Source organism: Aulonocara sp. 'chitande type north' Nkhata Bay, linkage group LG3 (assembly GCF_057382095.1).
Source record: "Aulonocara sp. 'chitande type north' Nkhata Bay isolate Kocher_YH1m ecotype deep benthic linkage group LG3, A_spYH_male_GT1.1, whole genome shotgun sequence".
NCBI classification, from domain to species: Eukaryota; Metazoa; Chordata; class Actinopteri; order Cichliformes; family Cichlidae; genus Aulonocara; species Aulonocara sp. 'chitande type north' Nkhata Bay.
Genome location: NC_141346.1, coordinates 15825051 through 15844893, shown reverse-complemented (window position 1 = coordinate 15844893; position 19843 = coordinate 15825051). Strand labels below are relative to the sequence as shown.

At 40.4% G+C, this 19843-nt stretch overlaps 1 long non-coding RNA gene and 1 pseudogene across 2 annotated transcripts; one reads left to right on the top strand and one right to left on the bottom strand.

The window, feature by feature from the left end:
• Nucleotides 1–7500: 7500 nt before the first annotated feature.
• Nucleotides 7501–8332, bottom strand: LOC147334165 (uncharacterized). The gene is made up of 3 exons (XR_015128482.1): nucleotides 8216–8332; nucleotides 7836–8124; nucleotides 7501–7739 (listed from the first exon to the last, which is right to left on the bottom strand). It is a non-coding gene; the product is annotated as an uncharacterized LOC147334165 (long non-coding RNA).
• A 1227-nt stretch (nucleotides 8333–9559) lies between these two features.
• Nucleotides 9560–17914, top strand: LOC147334164 (hemicentin-1-like; annotated as a pseudogene). Its single transcript, XR_015128426.1, has 6 exons — nucleotides 9560–9850; nucleotides 11724–12086; nucleotides 12367–12726; nucleotides 13856–14221; nucleotides 14334–14699; nucleotides 16081–17914. The product of XR_015128426.1 is annotated as a hemicentin-1-like (transcript).
• The last annotated feature ends 1929 nt before the right edge of the window (nucleotides 17915–19843 follow it).

Genomic DNA, 19843 nt, shown 5'->3' with positions numbered 1-19843 from the left:
ATTACTTATATCCACAAAAATCACTGCTTAGAAACTCTGCTTCAGCTCATCAGCAGGACAAAGCATCTGGGGTTTGTCCACTTGCTGTCTACTTATTTTTTGATTTTTAATTCTTTTATGCGGTTGCAGTTTGCAACCTAATAACTGCTGGAAGAGTCAGAACATCCTGCCATGATTTAGCGTCCAATAGAAAGTGACCATGATCCATGCAGATTACTTAAATCTTTCTTACCCGGGCATCCCCATGGCACCCAGAGACAGGGACACATCTTTAGGCCACTCAGACAGGATGGGAGTGAGGCCGGTCCCATCACTGAGTGTGTGGGTTCTCCACCCGCTGGTACTCACAACATGACTTCCCACAGGAAATGCTGGATTTTTACTCTGGATCACACTAAGGGAAACAGCAACATAATAACCACATTGAAAAGCTTAAACTGTAGAATACAGTTAAAGATCATAAGTCTACTGCTCTATTAGGCGTAAGGTACTCAAATACCAGACTGAGCACCTGTACAATTGGTATGTGTATTTCTGCAATGTTAATTCATTTTAACACATATGCTAGCCTTTCCTCTGTGTGACGTCGCTTTGTGTGGGAAACTGACTGCCGAGGAAGATCTGTTCTCAGTGCTACAAACTGTTCCTACAAATTAAAGGAAATGTGTGACATGTGGGTTTGAAACAGATTCCCTTTGAGGCTGAATAGAAAGTAATTTATTGTGCATGTTTGTCAACAAAAAACATTTCCACTGGAACAGATTGTACGGCTGAACAGTCGGCCAAGTATGTCTCAGCATCTGTTTTTACTCTTGAGTCAGTGAGGAATGACACAAAGTCTTTGGTCATTAGCAGCAGATGAAGGCCGCGTTCAGTTTCAGTAAACATCAGGCATGCACATCACTGAGGATAAAAGCTTTCCCCATGTGCTGGACTGTTTGTGTTTCTTACTTGGCCACCTGAGTTCCAATCATCACATTTCCTTCCTTCATGCTAACTCTGCTGAACAGCCTGATGAAACAAGCTGTCACAGTCTGGCTGGGGCAGACCGTATGTGTTGCAGACTCAAACGCAGACCAAAACGTGGTGTGGACTAGGAGTCCCAGGCTTCTAACGTTCTACCTTTAAAAGCCGGAGAGCAGTCAAATGGCTGGTAGGCTTTTAGCTAAGCTTTAGCTTCAGCCAAGTGGAAGCTAAATTGGCTAGTCATTCATATGTATATTAGGTTGTTACCTGGGAATTCTGGAGGGAGGGGAGTGGGGGTGTGTGATTGAGGGGGTGGGGGAGCTGCTAAAAGCTGTGAACTTACTTCCTTTTGTGTTTCATCTTGAAGCATTCTCAATCATCCAGGGAAATAAATCTCCAAAAGTCACCAACTTGGAGTGTTTCAGTTTGCCATCTTAGGGAGAAATCAACACACATGGGTGTATGTCGTTTGTTGCTGAGATTTATTGATGAAAACAGTACAAAAAAACCAACCATTTGCACACATATTTACAAATAATAATAAAAAGTGAGTGAATACATTTCAACATTTTCAGCAATCACTCACAATCCTGGCATCCATCACATCCACGCCACACTTTGTTTTGTTGTAAAGGGTGACAGTGTTTGGCTTCCTTTTGGTAGTGTTATCAGTCTGAACCACGCTGTGCATGCTGCTAAGAATATAGACTGTCTTCTTCCGTTTGGCCGCATACGCCAATGTGGCAATTGTTTACAATGACATGACAGTAAGCATTATCAGTGCACATACAATAAAAGCATCTAATTTTTACTCCAACATTGATGATGATTTTGCTTTGGCTCTTTTGAACCAAAACAGGTTGGAAAATCCCCTGAAATCAACAGCAATTGAGAATGAATTGCTTTCTTTTCTTCTGCGTTATTATGTGTAATTACTATAATGGATTGCATTATAGTCTCAAAACCTCAAAGCGCTGTTCAATTCCACTATTCATTCACACTCACATTCACACACTGGTGGAGACAAGCTAGCCACAGCAGCCACAGCTGCCCTGGGGCAGACTGACTAGTCATAAGAGACTCTTTTATGTTGCCCCCATGTAATTGTTTTATATTTATACTGGTAAAATGTGAAGGATTATTCATGCCATTGTACTGTCAGGGAAAAAATTAAAGGCATACCCTAAACTCTTGACCCTCTACAGAGAGACATTGTTGCACTTTGCTACCATGTTAGGGTCCACATGTGAAAGGCAAAATAGTCGCAAAATGATTACAAATATGGTTCCAAACCAACTTCCTTCCAAGCAAAGACTAGAAAAGCATATCTTCCCTTTGGCTTCACCTGCACAAGTGCCTAGGTCTCCCCTGCAGCATTAGTTTTCGCTGTTGGGAGCAGGTGCTGGGCTCTCGATATCACAGACAAACAGTATCCCACATTCTTGATTTTTAGTTCACAAACTCTTCTTGTAATGACTAACTACTCCTGACATTTTGGAGATGTTAGCTCTTTATACAGTAAAGTTACAGTGGGATCTGTGAGTACAAGAAAATAATTATTAGAATATAATGTGTTAAATTTGCTTAGAAAAGAGGGTCCAGCAGTAAATCAGAGGAACAAGGAAAGGATTTGTCTGTGCGTTTTAGTTTGGCTTAGCTATAGGCCTGAGAGTGTGTGTAATTGTGTGCAGGGAAAGGAATTTATGGACACTGGGGGTCTGTCTGTCATAAAAGGAGACAGGAAGCTACAGGTGGGGGTTGCTGATGCTGATGCTTGTACCTTTAATAAAAGCTCATAATTATTATAACTTAGAAATAGGTTTGCAGGAGACTCTCCACTTTAAATGTAAATGTAAGACAACAAGAGGCCAATGGCCCAGTGGATGCAGAGTGGGGGTCTCAGTGTTTGTAATATGTTAACTATGTTTTGTATGTTGCCTAAAGGAAGTTGTTGTAGCTTGGGTGAGGAGATTACTTTTATGACTGTCAGGAAGTCACATACACAGAGACACACACACACAGTGCTTCGACTGTTACGACGCACCCACACCTACAAGCACACTCACTCACGTGACTCACACATACACACACATACAGTCACTCACATGCACTCACATAGACATATGGGTACGCACACACACACAGGCACTCATGTGCTCGTGCATACACACACAAACACAGAGTTTGCAACACACCATGGAGGTTTTATGATGGGGTCATTTCTATAAAGCTGACTGTAACAAACAAAGGAGTGGAAGATTTGCAGAGGGACACCGGCCTTGCACGTCTCCCCTTCTAGAAGATGCATGCTGAAATGAAGATGAATAAAGATGAATAAAGGTTTTTGTGAAAATGACCGTCTCTGTGTGGGTGAAACTGATTTCGCAACAGATCCAAATAACATCAGGCTGATCCTGCCACGATTTGTTTCCCCGTTTCAAATCACGGACAAACAGCATCCCACATTTGTTTATGTTTTTGAACCCATTTTGCACAGAGAGGCATTTTTTGAAAAAATGTATTGATAGCAATGTTGAATATTATTACACATGAAAAAAACAACGACATGTAATTACTTTGTGACACCTCTGCCTTTCTAAATGTAGGGACAGTAACGTGTGTGTATATGTATGCGCGTAAAAACTGAAGATAGTCAGATCAACAATATTTTGTCTTTATCTGCCATTCTGCAATTCAGCTCATGTAAACAATAAAGTGGCGCACAGCGTGATGTGAAAAAAGGCACATACCTTTGACGCTCCGTGACGAGACGACCTCTGTATTCCTCGTCCACACAAAAAAGAAGTTTAAAAAAAAAAATCTCAGTTTTCGGTGATTCGAAAGGCTGTTTACATGTGGACGAAAGGCCCAAATGCATAGAAACAGCTGCGTTTGTAGGTGTGGACGTAGCATAAACGAGTTAGTAGTATATTTCATTACTACCTATAATGTATTACAGTTTAATTGTTTTTGTTTGATTGTTTACCAAATATCAGTGGAGTTTTGAAAACAAAACATTTTTCTTGTAAAACAAAGGGGGGCCCAACCTCACTGTTACTGTAATGCAAAACACTTTATTAAAATGGATGAAACAGTAAAACACAAAGACAGCAGTATAATCAATCAGTGAACTTGATTCTAACTAAAGGTCATTGTATTGTAAAAGACTACAGGAAAAAACAACAACAACTGCAATCAGTGGTATTTTAAAAGAGTACAAAAAGATAAAAGTTGAATGTCTTGATCATTCTAAAAGTCGATTGTCCTGCAAACCCATATGGGGTACCACACCAGGTCCTGCTCTGCAATGGAAAACCCTTTTAAACCTCCCCAAGCTGGTCAACCATCGAGGTAAAGTGCTTGTAGCTGCTCAAAACTGTTTTTGAGACCTGTTGATGGGGACATAATTTTTACACAGCAGAAAAGTTCTTTTTTTTTTTTTTTTTTAGATTTTTTATGTCCTCGGGTTGTCTGACGGCAGATTCTGCAAATGGGGAGGTTTTGCACCCGTGACACCTTGGCTCCTACTTCTGATGGGGTGATCCTTAAGCTTACGCTTATACTGCGTTTCCCTTGCCCAGACTGAAGGCCTGCCTGCGGTGTCTAGTATGGTAATGGTGGGTGTTATGGCCAGTGTGGAAGAGAGTGATGTAGCAGGGCCACTATTGCCAGGGATAGTCTCGCTGCAGGGATGTTTTTGCAGAATGGGGGGCCCAACAGTCTCAGAGGTTGATGTAGAAGCAGCCACTGAAGACACAGGTCTGGTGATGGTAGAGGTTGTGGGGGGGGTCTTTCCAAGTGCTGGTGGTAGTGGCTAGGGCTGGGTATCGTCACTGATTTCTAGAATCGATTCAATTCCAATTCACTAGGTCCCGAATCGATTTGATCCATGATTCTATTCAATTCGATTTGATTTGAATCTGGGAAATTTTGACAGTCAGAAATATTATAATTCAGATCAGTACATTTACATATTTTTGTATCTATAAAAAGGAAGCTGACACTTGCAAGACTTCATCAAAGGTGTAAGTGTCAAAGCAGATGACTTTGTGTCAAAGTAGCTGAAGATAAAACACAGAAAAATATGACGGTGATTTTTCCTGGCCTGGGATTTTATAAAAATATTCTGCAGTAGATCAAAAATGAAAGAAAACCATTAATCACCATATGAACATTACCTCTGACGTTACAGCGGTTTTATTAGAGACACAGCATTTTGCATAATTTTAAAAAGTTTAAATTTGTTCAGTATTGAACAGCAGAAATAAGGTTCTCTTTTCGTTGGAAGTATGTAAAAGGACCCAAAAAACCCAAAAACAAACAAAACAAAAAAAAACAGCAGCCCACAGCACTGTAAACAACAGTAGACGTGTGCGTAAAAAGCAAGAAAATAATGCAGAAAACAGATTTTTAGACAAGAAACTGTTCTTGAAGTACACAAGAAGAGAGAGAGAGAGTGTGTGAGAGAGACAGATGTGCATGAAGTGTGGTGGAAGCAAAACAGTAAAAGTCAGAGTGAATCCATGACGATGTTTATGTGAAGCGCAGTTTGGATCTCCTTTTGCTGCTGGTTCGATCAATATTGTTTGGAGAGAGATCAAACTAACAGCTTTAGAATCAGTGCAAAAACAGCGTGAACACAAAGCGCGGACCCGCCGACAGATCAGAATCAGCGAGCTGTCGGCTTTCAGCCCCGACCGTGTCCGTGCCGTCAGGTGAGAAAGGCGACATCTCACTGATTCTGATCCGCGCTGTGTGTTTACGTCTTTGTGCAGAATCGGTGCACCTGCTCTCATTTACTGTTTTAAATGTTTGGTGGTTTTTGAAATTTTGAGGTTTCACCTGAGATTCTGGCATTTCGGGCAAAATAAATTTATATTAAAAAAATCGATTCAGGATTTTAAGGAATCGATTTCACGTTATCCAAGCCGGAATCGATTTTAGTCGATAAATCGATTATAAAAACCCACGGCTAGTAGTGGCACAGGTGGAAGAGGTGGCTGGGGCTGGGAGACTGGCATCAACAAGTCTCTCCTTCCCTTCAAAACCTTGGTCCGTGCAGTGCTGGGCGTGGGCTCATATTTCACCTTGTGTGATCTTCAGTTTGTCCCAAATTGTATTAATATTATAACAACCTTTTGAAATGAGGACTTTTCTACCAGGTGTTTTGAAGAGACTCACTTCAGTGCGGACTTAAATGCAGAGTACTTTGCATGAGGCTCTGTACGGATGGCTGCATCAAACCGGTGGATCCAGTGAAAGATGTCCAGACGCACAAGCATTTCCACAAGCATTTCATTTCCGAACCATGACCTTCCCCAGACAGCTTTTTCACCACCTAAAAGAAAAAAAAAGGGAAATGTTTGCATTATGTAATAGTATTTTAAATAATAAAAACCCCATTACAATACCATGAACATCTTTTGTATTCCCTCTGTCACAACAATACAGAGATATACCTTTCTGTCCATAAAAATTGTTCAAAGGCTAATCACACACAAAACAAATACGTGGCCAATATCTGTTGAAGACAACAGACCAGTGTCTTTCAAGACTAAGCAAGGTCTGCTTGCTTGTTTCATGACTTTAAAACAAAACGTGTGTGATACAGTATTATGAAGTACATACTTTGTTGGTGGAATCCATTTTCAGCACTGTGCCAAAAGTGGACAGAATCTGGCTTCGGTAATCCCTCATATTGCTGGCCTCTGCCAGCAGGAAAGTGTGGTGCAAGAGCCATGCAAAGGGAAGCTCTCTTGGAGGAAGTGGTGCCTGGAATGTGTGCTGTAAGGATGAGACGATACCCCCGGGCTCCGCAAAAGTCATTAGGAGTGTGGTGCACAGGTCCTTCCGCTGAAGGTACTCCTACATGTGATTCTCCTGTATCTGCTGCCAAAGCTTGACCATAGTGTTTCCTTTGGTTCTGTCTCTCAGAAAGAGCACAACATTCGTATCCACACCGCGCCCTCAAGGACAGTCACAGCCAAGTTCTTGATGTTGAATTGAGTGAGTGATTGAGAACTTTTACAAAACAACAACAACAACAACAGAAACCCTACAAAAACAAACTTATAGCCTTTAAAATACAAATGAACGTGGTGATCATTTTACTCACTTGCTAGTCAGGATTGCCGGGAACATGGCTTGGTGTTCCTGAGTTGTGATAAAATTGCCAAGTCCCAGGCAAGCCACCGACCAACTTTTCCTCCTCCGCCACTTCTGCCTGCCTTTGTACATGTCCACAGCACGGGACCTCAGTAAGCATCGTGTACCAGTTGGACACGTCACAGATGTGACGTACCTGAAGTCTATAATGAAGAGAGGAAAATGACCAAAATAGGCATATGAATCAAGGATGGCAGTTTTACCGTTTACATTTGAAGACTTGAGTAAAATATTTATGTGAAATTACCCTGGCGATAGCCAGACTTGTATATGTGCACATTTTGTCCTTTACCCACACATTCATCAGCTCGAGGACACTTCAGAGAGGACTTCCATACCCAAAAGGACCCCACAAAAAGACGTGGCTGCGAAAAAAAGAGCTGTACACTGGGCACAGCAGCCCTGGCATAGCCAGGAGGTTCTGGTGGGCAAAACCACATGCTATCTGATTTAATCACCCGTCGCCTCTTTAACACACCAGTGACATCCTTGTATGTCTGAACAGGAGTAAACAGCCCTCTTTCAGTGTCCTCTTTAAGCCAGGAAATGTCAGCAGATGGGATACCATTAGGATTTTCCCAGAGACACACCGATCCCTCTAGCTCCACCTGAAACACACACATATGACATAGAATACTACAACAACACGCACGCACACACACACTCTAACTGAAATAGTCTGATTTCAAATAAATATCACTTACAGGTGAATGACTCACAACGGTAATTGTGTTGTATGATCATGACTGGGATGCAGATGACTTAGTGAGTCCAACAGTGTCAAGTTTTATGGACTGTGTGGCAGCCTCTGTGGACTCACGGTGTTTGGGCTGCACAGTAGATTTGTTTTGTGACTGTACAGTGTTCTCAAACTCCTTGGACAGGTGAGCTGTGTCTGTGTTCCAGACGTCTGGGAGGAGGAAGCACCTCTGCTTGTCAGCTGTTGCTTTAGAGGTTGACTTGCAGATGTGGAGTGTTGGGACTTCAGTAAATCTATAAATGATATGAACAATTAGTTTTGTAATTATAATGACTTTGTACAAACAGTAGCCTACAATGTATATTAACTCTGAATCTCACATACCTTCCACAGACTGGGATGCAGCTATCAGTTCAGCATCATCACCTGGCCACAATGAAGGATCACACCTGGGGGTACTCGTCAGCCGTTGCTAAACAATACAGTTCATTGTGAGTACCGCGATCAATGGAAAAAATGCACACTTTGCCAAGATTAATCACATATCACTACCTTTAACTAAGTAATTTACTGCCCTGTTCTGCTGCACAGCACTTACTTGTTCCTGTCAGGTAGTGATCAGCTGATCACGGGGTCGGGTTTGAAAGGGAGACACCACCCACCTGTTCGCCGCTCAGACAGTGTTCTCTTCATATCAGGAGCTCCTGTCACGATCGAGGGAAACGCACGAATTAAACACAGTAATTCGGTGTGCCCGTGTGGCGTGCTGGCTAGACCCAAACGCGGCGAAGGCTAGCGATGGGTTGGAACAGGCAAGCAGTTACTCTAGTAACGATCAGTGCACGAAGCCTGGCTTCGGAACAGCCGTTACAGACGGAGAGCGAGCGGAGCCGGGCTGAGAAAAAGGATCGAAGGGAAAAACGGTCGCTGAAGCAGGCGGAGACTGACGTCGGGAAGGATTCTCGAAGGATTTCCACAAGTTTATTACTGACTCTGTTCTCCCTAATCTTCAACTATACTATAAGGATGTTATCTTTGGCTGTTATAATTTTAAAGACAAGGACAATGATGCTTTCTTCTTTATAAATTTGGTTTTATTTTTGGCAAAAGCAAAAGCATAGTCCTCGGCAGAAAGCCTGAACTTCTTGTATTAAAAATGGAACTTGCACAATATATAAGGACAATCTCCTCATCAAAAAACGCCAAGGCCCTCGTGACTGTTAACATCTGTAACCGTTTGAAACTACTAACTTGAATTTGGCTCTTGCTAACTTTTGTTTATTTATGTTCCCCTTAATTTATTTTATTTTTTGTTCTCACTTTTGTCTCACTGTCCCTGTCACTCTCTTTGTTCCAAATTGTACACAATGTCATCTTTTATGTGATTCCTGTTTAACTTGACTGTATGTCTAAAATGTGATAAATAAAGTGAAAAAACAAACAAACAAACAAAACTGTGTGCCTTCTGAATGACCTCCTTCTGCTCATCACTGAACTTCTCAGGTCTGTCCTTTTGGCTGCTGTACTGACAATATAATTCCCACATCTCTTAAAAGGTGTGATCTTCAAACCCTTTCTGACCATAGATGCATCTGTCAAAAGTAGCGGACTCTTCAATTGCCGGCTTCTTCGCTGTTCCGCTGCGGGGTGACGCAACTTCGGATTCGCCGCTCCTATTGGCACGAATCTACAGTGTTTACGCTCACCGGGCCAATAAAAAGACGTAAAGGTCTGCAGACTGCGCTACCGTAAACTCGAGTAAAGAGAAAGAGAAAGAAACATTCGTCTGTCTGGACAATCGGAAGAACAAGTTAACTGATTACTGGTATCACACTAAGAGACTTTCAGCTTTCTTTAAAAATACATCAGATTTTAAGTTCAGGGATTTTTTAATTGTTGAAGAATACCACCATCTTTTGGACATTTATTACACTTTAAACGAAGGAGCAATGTCTGCTGTAACGTCTGCATTTATCTGCTGGACTTTACTGTCTGTCTGCCTCTCGTTTGTCTCTGCAGGTGAGATTAAATGTCAGATTTATAAATTATTAACACTCTTCAAGGATTCTGTTCATTGTTTTAAAGGTGTGTTGAACTGGGCTGTATGACCTGCCACATCTGCCGAGAGTTAAAGCTTAAGGACTGATCTGACGTCTGTTTCTTTTCCAAGCAATTCTGTTAAACCAGAAATGTGGGAGGAGGAGAGCTGCGTCATTTAGCTTGTGAGCACTTTGTTTACCTGAGCTTGTCCTCTCTTCCTGCTACACCTGCTTCATTTTCTCATACCTACAGGTCAAAGTTCACCCCAGAGCACATCTGATATCCAATGTTCCCTCTAATTTTTCATGTGTCTGAGCGAACACACAAACTCCCTGAGCGATCCCTTGGACCACTGTGAGCAACAGCAGATGTGTGCACTGTGGTCACGCCAGCATCAAATCCATCCAAGTTACATGGTTTATTAAAATAATCAAATTACAGAATTTACATTTATGTTAGACTACTTTTAAACTGCTTTAGCCCACTTACAACGACCTGTGTAGTACGTTAACACTATTGGAAGTTACTTTCTTTTATTTTATATATGTATGTATATATATATGTGTATATATATATATATATATATATATATATATATATATATATATATATATGAAGGAAATTTCCATCCCGGGTTTCCTCCGTGGCGTGAGCGATAAGCAGAGTTTTTCCCTTTCCTTATAAGACTCCTAATTATTCAAAGTAACGCTCAAGTATGCCGTTCAGCGGGTTAGTTACAGCACCGGGAGCAGTTAGGAGAACAAAGTGACACATAGACTGTTTCAGCTTGCTCTCCCACAATCAACTCAAAGGTTTATTAGTACATAACAGCTTATATAGAGGAAAAAAAGGTTCGTGTGTCAGCAGGTTCTCAGTTCAAACCGGTACAGACCAAATAAGGAAACGTCTTCCTGCCTTCTGAGCAAAGAAGTATCCTTTGTGTAGTTTATCTCTTCAGCTAAAATTTATGATCATCCCAGCAAAATACACTCCTAGACATAGAATACAGAGTTCTTTCATTAGTGAATTCTGAAACAAACCACCTGGCCTTTAACAAGCTCTTTTCTAAAAGATAAGGAAGGGAGGATGGGAATAAGGAAGTGGTCTCGTTTCTGTGGTATTTTCGACCTTGGGGTACCAGCCTGTGATTCTTACACATCAATTCTTGGGTCAGAGAGAAAGAGAAAAACAACTAGTAAATGGGCCTTATTGAGTAACTCTTTTCTGTATAATATCACTACAAAACAATATCCTGTAAATGCTACCATAGTATCAAAATATCACAACAATATATAAAATGCAGATCAAATCAAATCACTTTTATTGTCACTTCACATGTGCAGGTACACTGGTACAGCACATGTGAGTGAAAATCTTGTGTTCGAGCTGCACAAGCAACAGAGTTGGACAAAAATACAATAATGTAAAACAAGAAAAATATAAAAATTGGCTAAATCTGAGACTAATAAATATATGTACAATATATAATAGTATATGCATTACTGGATGTGTATACTAGATATGTTTTTCTATGTGTGTGTGTGTGTGTATACATATTTTACAAATTAAATAGAGTAAACAATAAAATAAAATATATAAAATATACAGAAGAAAAAGCATAACAGTGTATTTATAGACTAAATAATAAGTAATTATGAAACAGTGGTGCTGTAAGTACAGTAGCCCTTCATTAAGTGAGTTCACACAATATTCCTTCACTAGACAGTCAGTCATTGACTGAATGTGCCCCTTGTGTTTGTCTGAAGCAATGTACAGTAAAAAGCTCCCTGATCTCCCGGTAGCTCAGGTTGTTCGTTGATCTCTTGAACCCCTCTGTTGTTTCCTCTTTCAGTAGAAGAAGTTATATTAGGTCGGACTGGAATGACCATCGCTCTGCCATGTCAAGTTCCAAGCAACAACAACCCCATTGTAGCTGTGGAGTGGAGCAGACGTGACCTGGAGCCAGAATATGTCCTTTTTTACCAGGACAATAAGCTTGTTCCAGATTACCAGCATCCGTCTTTTAAGAACAGGGTGGATCTGCAGGACAGACAGATGAAGGGTGGAGACGTGTCTTTGATTCTGATGGATCTTACTACTGATGACGCGGGAGCATACGAGTGTTACGTGGTCCAGAAAGGAGTGAACCACAGCAAAACAATGAGTCTGGATGGTTACTACATCAGAGCCACCTACCTGACTGTTTCTCTTCAAAGTGAGTTGGTAGAGTTCAGTTTGTTAGTAGAGATGAAGCTGCTTCCTGGTTCTTGATGTCTGATGTTTCTGAGGTGAACAAAGCTTGGATCCTTGTACTTGTACCTTATACTTTAAAACTGGCTACAGCCTGTAAAAGACAGGTGCATTTGTAGACATCTGTTGTTGAGAAGAGATGTCTAGGTTGCCATAGCATCCCCTGTTCTTTTCTGTGATTGGCTGCTGCTGTAGTGATCAGTTAGTTCTTTAACCTCTGTGCTCTATTTTGTTTCTTCTTTCAGACCACAATAACAACATAATTTTTGGGGGAGACAAGTCCACGGCCACTCTAGAATGTCAAGCTCCAAACAGCAATGACCCCATCATAGCTGCATTATGGATAAGATCTGACCTGGAGCCAGAATATGTCCTTTTTTACCAGGATGATGAGATTGATACAGATTATCAGCATCCATTTTTTAAGAACAGGGTGGATCTGAAGGACAGACAGATGAAGGATGGAGACGTGTCTTTGATTTTGAAGGATGTGACAGCTGATGACTCAGGACTCTATGTGTGTTACGTTGACCAGAGAAAAACGAAACGAGCCAGTCGCTATATTCACCCCATCAGAAGCACCTACCTAACTGTTGTTCCTCCAGGTAAGTTTGAGTTTTACATGAAGGAGGGGTTCACATGAATAGGATGAGGGACCTATATAATCTTCTGTACCCGACATTTACACTGACCATGAAAAAATAGCATGCCATGCCATGATTGGTGACTCAGTGCTTTCTTCTGGTCCAGCTTTGTCGAGCTGCTGGTAGAATTTCAGGATGCCAGCCACTTCCTCTATCTGTCAGTACTACATGCTGTGCAGGGGCTTGTCCTTCCATGATGGTTCATGGCTCCCCGTCCTTTCTTCTTTGGCTCTCTGGTACCACCAGTATTGGGGAGTAACGCAATACATGTACCAGTGTTACGAATTTAAATACAAAATATGAGTAACTGTATTCCGTTACAGTTACAGTTTAAAAAAGTGATATTGAGAATACAGTTACTTTGTTGAAATAAATGGATTACACTGTGGTCTTTTCCTGTTTCATATGTTAGGCTGTGCCCTCTGTTTCTGGTAATTCCACGCCAGTGGAAACCCAAACAAAACATGCATTACAAGGCTTTAATGCCGGTGTCTCATTCTCGCGCCCCATGTCACCTCTACTTGCAGCCCACATAATGACATGAAGAAATGTTTTAAAAAATGTTTATTCCAAAAATGATTTAATGTGACGGCAAAAGGGTGATTGTTGCAGGCATAGCCCTAACGAATGTAGCCTCATGGGCAGTGTAGTCCGTTCTGCAGTGAGAATAGTTTGCCATACCCGTTGGGTGTCTATGAGCGAGGGAATGAGAAAAGTAGAGTGGAAAAGTACGAGTTGCCTGACGAGCCCGCTTGTAAGTACGCTATTAAGACTCGATTATACACATTTTTCGTGTTTTCCCCCGAAATAATAAGTTCCAATGGAGTAGCCTTCCAACGCCTCTCTCTGTCTCTCGGTAGCAAAGTTGACCCAAACAACAAAGTAAAGCTAGTTTTCGGCTATGAGCCCGACACGGGATCCGACGTATTAGCCAGAGGTCCCTTTGCTAATACTTTATATATATATATAATTATTGTTATTATTATTATTATTAGTCACAGAAAAAAAAATATATTTTTTTTTTTCTGTGACTGGCTGCTGTAGTTAGTTCTTTGATTTCTCTACTCTGTGTGTTGTTTTCCTCCTTCAGACCAGAAAAACATCATAGTTGATTCTGGGCAGAACGTAATTCTACCATGTCGAGTTCCACTCACAAGTTTTAAGCCTATCATTACTGTAGTGTGGAAAAGAGCTGACCTGGGAGAAGAATGTGTCCTTTCTTACCCGAATCAGCGATTTCATCCAGAAAATCAGCATCCATCTTTTAAGAACAGGGTGGATCTGCAAGACAGACAGATGAAGAATGGAGACCTGTCTTTGATTCTGAAGGATGTGACTACTGATGACGCGGGAGCATACGAGTGTCATGTGGTCCAGAGGGAATTGTTGGGTTGGGAGATAGCCAGTCCGAAAGGTCATCGCATCAGCACCATCTATCTGAGTGTTATTCCGTCGAGTGAGTTGGTTCAGGTTATACACACTCACATACACATATATATAAATATATATGATTGGCTGCTCTAGTGATCACTTCTCTTCTTTAACCATTCTGTGTTTTTCTCTTTCAGACAAAAAAATCATCATAGCTGTGATGGGACAGACGGTCACTCTGCCATGTCCAGCTCTAATCAGCAACAACCCCATAATAGCTGCAGAGTGGAGCAGAGTTGACTTGGAGCCAAAATATGTCCTTTATTATCAGGACTACAAGCTTTTTCCAGATTACCACCAGCATCCATCTTTTAAGAACCGGGTGCATCTGAAGGACAGAAAGATGAAGGATAAAGACGTGTCTTTGATTCTGAAGAATGTGACAATTAATGACACTGGAACATACGAGTGTTATGTGGCCCAGAGAGGAGTGAACCGCAGGAAGAGAGCCAGTCTGGATAGTTACCCCATCAGCACCACCTACCTGAGTGTTGTTCCTCAAAGTGAGTTGGTAGAGTTCAGTTAGTACTATTGTCAGTATAGATCAGGGGTAGGCAACCTTTCTGATTATGAGTGCCATCTAAAATTTCCTCAGAAGTCAATGTGCCATATGATTGCATTAGCAATAAATTTAATAACGCTTTATATGCATTATATATAAAGAATTATATATATATATTACACACTATATGGAACCACTCTATAAGATTATATTTGTTCGCAAATGTTGGCAGCTATCAGCGAATAGTTATCAGCTATTTTGAAACAAAACACAAGAATTTTTATCCATAACAGCAAATGAACTGTACAACAGAGAATGCAAATGCTTTTTATGGTCTCCTGACAACAATGATAAGAAAAATAAACTGGGCCAATATGACATGTTTGTTAATACAGAGATACACATGATAATGTGATCTCTGGTCTCCCGCACAGAGACACAGGTCTCCGAGTGTCCAGCATTCAGACGGCTACCTCAGGACACTTTTTGTGTCAGAGAAAATCTGCTCACACAGACATGTAGAGCCAAATACTGTCAACAAGGCCTCTGTAATGTTCTGAATACAGTTAAACTTGTCAGGTAATGATGTCCAGCAGGTGAAAATGCAGCTCCATGAACACCACCCAGCTGTATAGAAACTCATGCTAGCTAGTACCCAGTACGAAAAAGTCAGCATAATGAAAATCAACTCCACCTAAACTTGGTTTATATCTGACCCAGATAGACTGCAGGTCATAACTTCTTACCTGAAGTTCAGTTCACCTGACACTCAGACCGGCGGCCGCCTCGCGTCTCTCTTCCTCCTGCCTCCCCTTCCCTCATCCACCTCTGGGAAGCTCTGCCATAGCCACCACCAAACAACTGAGTTATTTTTGCACCTGCCAACATCTGGCCAATCCACCATCTTTCAATTTTTATACCATTACAAAAAAAATTAAAAATCATCGGCCCACCAAGAAAATACCCAGTGTGCCCGATGGCTACTCCAGATATGGTCGTGCCATCAGTTAAGCCTTCGCATGCCCCAGGTTGCCGACCCCTGGAATACATATAGCTGCTTCTTGGTTTTTGATGTCTGATGTTTCTGAGAAGAATAAAAGTCTGAAGCTTGGATCTTTGTAGTCGTACTTTATACTTTAAAACTGGCTACAGCCTGCAGAAAAGAGGTGATTCACTTCTGTTATTCCTAAATGTTTATAGTAACTTAGACAAAGTAGGTAAAGGGCTGCACGTTGAAGAACTAGTTGAAACATGAGACATATACATATATAGCATTGGGTCTTTTTCTTGGTTTGTATTTTTTTTGTCTGTGATTGGCTGTTGTAGTTATCAGTTAGTTCTTTAACCTCTCTGCTCTTTGTTTTTTTTTTTTTCTCTTTCAGGCCAAAAAATCATCACAGCTGAGTCTGGACAGAACGTCACTCTGACATGTCGAGCTCCAAATGCTGTCCTCATACCTGGTGTAGAGTGGAGCAGACGTGACTTGAAGGCACAATATGTCTTTTGGTACTGGGAAAAAGAGTTTGTTCGAGATTATCAGCATCCATCATTTAAGAACCGGGTGGATCTGCAGGACAGACAGATGAAGGATGGAGACGTGTCTTTGATTCTGAAGGATGTGACGACTGCTGATAGGGGAACATACGAGTGTTGCATCATCCAGGAACTGAGAGACGGTAGAAAGTTATACATTTTAAAGACTGATCCCATCAGCATCATCCACCTAAAAGTTATTCCAAAAGGTAAGTCTGTTGGACTGAGAGCTGTTATTGTGCTTTTATTAGTTTCTTTTGCAAGTATAATCTACTACATAAAAATGACACAATAGACAGAAGGAGAAAAAAACAGCACAACACAAATACAGCCAAGCACCAAGGTAGAACTTTCTCTTCATCCCACTCATCCCACCTTTCGTGGCAAAAAGCCAGATGCTCTGAGGACAGATGTGAGTTCACAGTGATGTGAATCCAGCAGGAGGTAGTCAGCTGCAAATGTCTCACACAGCCCTTGTTTGTTTTTTAACATCTTTGGGTTTTTTCTGGTTTTGATTGGAAATGTGTGGGGGTGGGCATATTTAGTCTGGAAACTGTTAAAAATCAAGCAATATAAGCATATATTAAAAAGTTTTGATTACGATCATCATTATTTTCCTTTGGGGGAAGACTGAAACCTCTGTGGAGGACCTAAAAAAAATTATGCAGGGAAAGTATGGGTCATTGTGAAGGCTTTTCCATGTCATTTCCTCATCAGATTTATTGTTTATTTCCCTTGAAGGTTTAGTTGTTCAGTGCCAGAACAGAATTATTTAAATGAAAGGAGGGAGCAGGGAACCCTTAAGAGGTCCTCAAGCCATTTTTCAGCCACTGTTTTTTTATTTTATTTTATTTTTCTATTTCAAATCATTTTCACTGTGTTGAATAGAATATAGCCAAACATGCCAAACATTTTTATTTATCTTATTTTAAAATTGTGGTCAAAGTTCATTAGATTAGCTTAAAATGGCTAAGCTACAAACATGCATCCACCTTTAGGCCTGAGGGCAAAAAACGCCCCATTGAAAACCATTATAAACGCTATTTTTCATCCCAAATTTATTATAACATAAATTAATGCAGTTCTGGAGATAAGTATTTTTCTGGGGATTCGGGGGCTTAAATTTCTTTTTTATTTGGCCAGCAGGTGGCCAATTTTTTTTTCAAATTTAAAGCAATGGTCCAAAATTATTTATTTTCTCCACTTTGTTGTTGACTACAATGCTTTTTATGTGTGACTATCAATGCTGCATTATGGCATGTGCGTTTTTAAAAAGTAATAAAGGTTTGTTTGCCTAAAAAAAAAGATCTGTGTGACAAAATTTTTTTTTGTCTAATTTCAAAAATCTTAGAATGCCACACTGCAATACAAACAAATAACTATTAAAGGAACCAAAATCAAATTAGACTTCAAACCAGGGTTTTAATAGTTTTGCAATTTTCATTAGTTTTTATTTTTATTTAGTTTCGACTTCAGATTTTCAATTTTATATGAGTTTTAATTAGTTTTTACCAATTGTTTGCTAGTTTATTTTTTATTTTTTTTGAAAATCCTTAGTTTCAGTTTAGTTTTGATTAGTTTCAGTTATAGTTTTAGTTTTGTTTGCAATAATTAAGTGTAACAAAATCCCAGTTTCATCATATCAGTCATTCTCTTCTGCTTATCCTTGGGTATGTTGCTATTCCAGCTACCATACCCAAATAAATAAATAAATAAATAAATAAAGGCAGATGAACAACCATTGATACCAGGCAACTATAAAATGTATATCTTGGCCCCAATAAGACTATTAACTCTTGCAGCACCGGGTGTTCGTAATTTTGGTTCAAGTGAATTGATAAACTTTTTGAAGGCAATTGACTCACACAGTTGTGTAGATATCCCCGTCCTGTTGTCTCGGGATGCATCACGCTGCCTTGCCTGGGGTTAGCATCTGTTTCTGGGGATGAGGGTTGAGTGTGCTCCCTTCTCAAGGTAAGCTAGGTTAGCCTTCTTGTGTGAACTTTTCAAGTGCACTTTAAGGTTTGTGGGATTTTCTTCCCTTTAGAAATGTCCCTCATAATTTGTCTCTTTCCACTACAAGACACTTGCTTTATCCAAAACACAGTCATATTCAAAGTAATCCCAAATTGGACTCTGGCGCTTTCTCCCGACTTTTCCTGACATGATTCTGCGCGTGGACGGAGCAGCAACACAGACGACTCGACTAACGTGCTGCCACCTGCTGGCATAATGAGACACAGCAAGAAAAAAATCTGGAAACTAAACTTCATTTGCAGCCTTGACTATTGTATGACACGCACACATCAATGAAAACTAAACAAATTTTTGCTATAAATGCAGTTAATTTTGGTTAGTTTTGTGAACACTCGTTTCAGTTTTAGTTAGTTTTCCTTTTTTCGTTTTTATTATATTTCCGTTAACGAAAATGTTTTTTTCACTTCTAGTTTTCATTATTTCGTTAGTTTTCGTTAACGATAATAACCTTGCTTCAAACTCAGATTGTTGAGGCAGATTTTTACGAGAATACTGAGAATAAGCCGTAGCATGGAAGTATGTCATTTTGACGACATTTACTGCCAATAAACGCACAGAGTGATGGGCTTTCCGTCTCTTTTTCGAGAATAATAATAATAATAATGGATTGGATTTATATAGCGCTTTTCAAGGCACCCAAAGCACTTTACAATTCCACTATTCATTCACTCTCACATTCACACACTGGTGGAGGCAAGCTACAGTTAGCCACAGCTGCCCTGGGGCAGACTGACAGAAGCGAGGCTGCCATATGGTGCCATCGGCCCCTCTGGCCAACACAAGTAGGCAGTAGGTGAAGTGTCTTGCCCAAAGACACAACGACCAGGACAGAGAGCCCGGGGATCAAACGGCAACCTTCTGGTTACAGATGCGCTTCCCAACCCCCAGAACCGGCTATTTCGGCTCGGCTCACTAAGAGCCAGCTCTTCAGGTTCTTTCGTTGCTTTAATTAATTTATTATTAACAATATAAAAGTATGCACAAAAGGAATTACTAATGTTAAAAAAGTGGTTTTATTTATATATGTTTACGTATAAATAAATATGGTGGCCCCTAGAGACAAAGCACATACAAAATCCAAAAAGTATGTACAACAGGGGTCTCACACTCAAATGAGCCGCGGGCCACTTCTGGCACCATCCTCTCATTGGGCCACATTAGTGTCCAAGTAGTACAAAAAAACAACCACGAACACCCACTGATATTTCCTAAAATGTAGTGTTTTGTTAGTTCTATTTAATTCCAAATATTGTGTAACAAGTCAAAATTGGAAACATGAATGCAATTTTTTTCTCACTCTTAACTATCTGAAGCCTTTCAGTTTAATTTGTCATACGCAAGTTAGCGCAGGGTCAACATTGCAATGAAATGTATTTGACGAGCAGAAGACAGATATCCCCCTAAAATAGCTAAAACTAAAAACAAACTAAAAACTACTTCCAAAAACATTCAGCTTTGATATTAATGAGTTTTTTGGGTTCATTGAGAACATGATTGTTGTTCAATAATAAAATTATTCCTCAAAAATACAACTTGCCTAATAATTCTGCACTCCCTGTACAGGCCATTTACCAT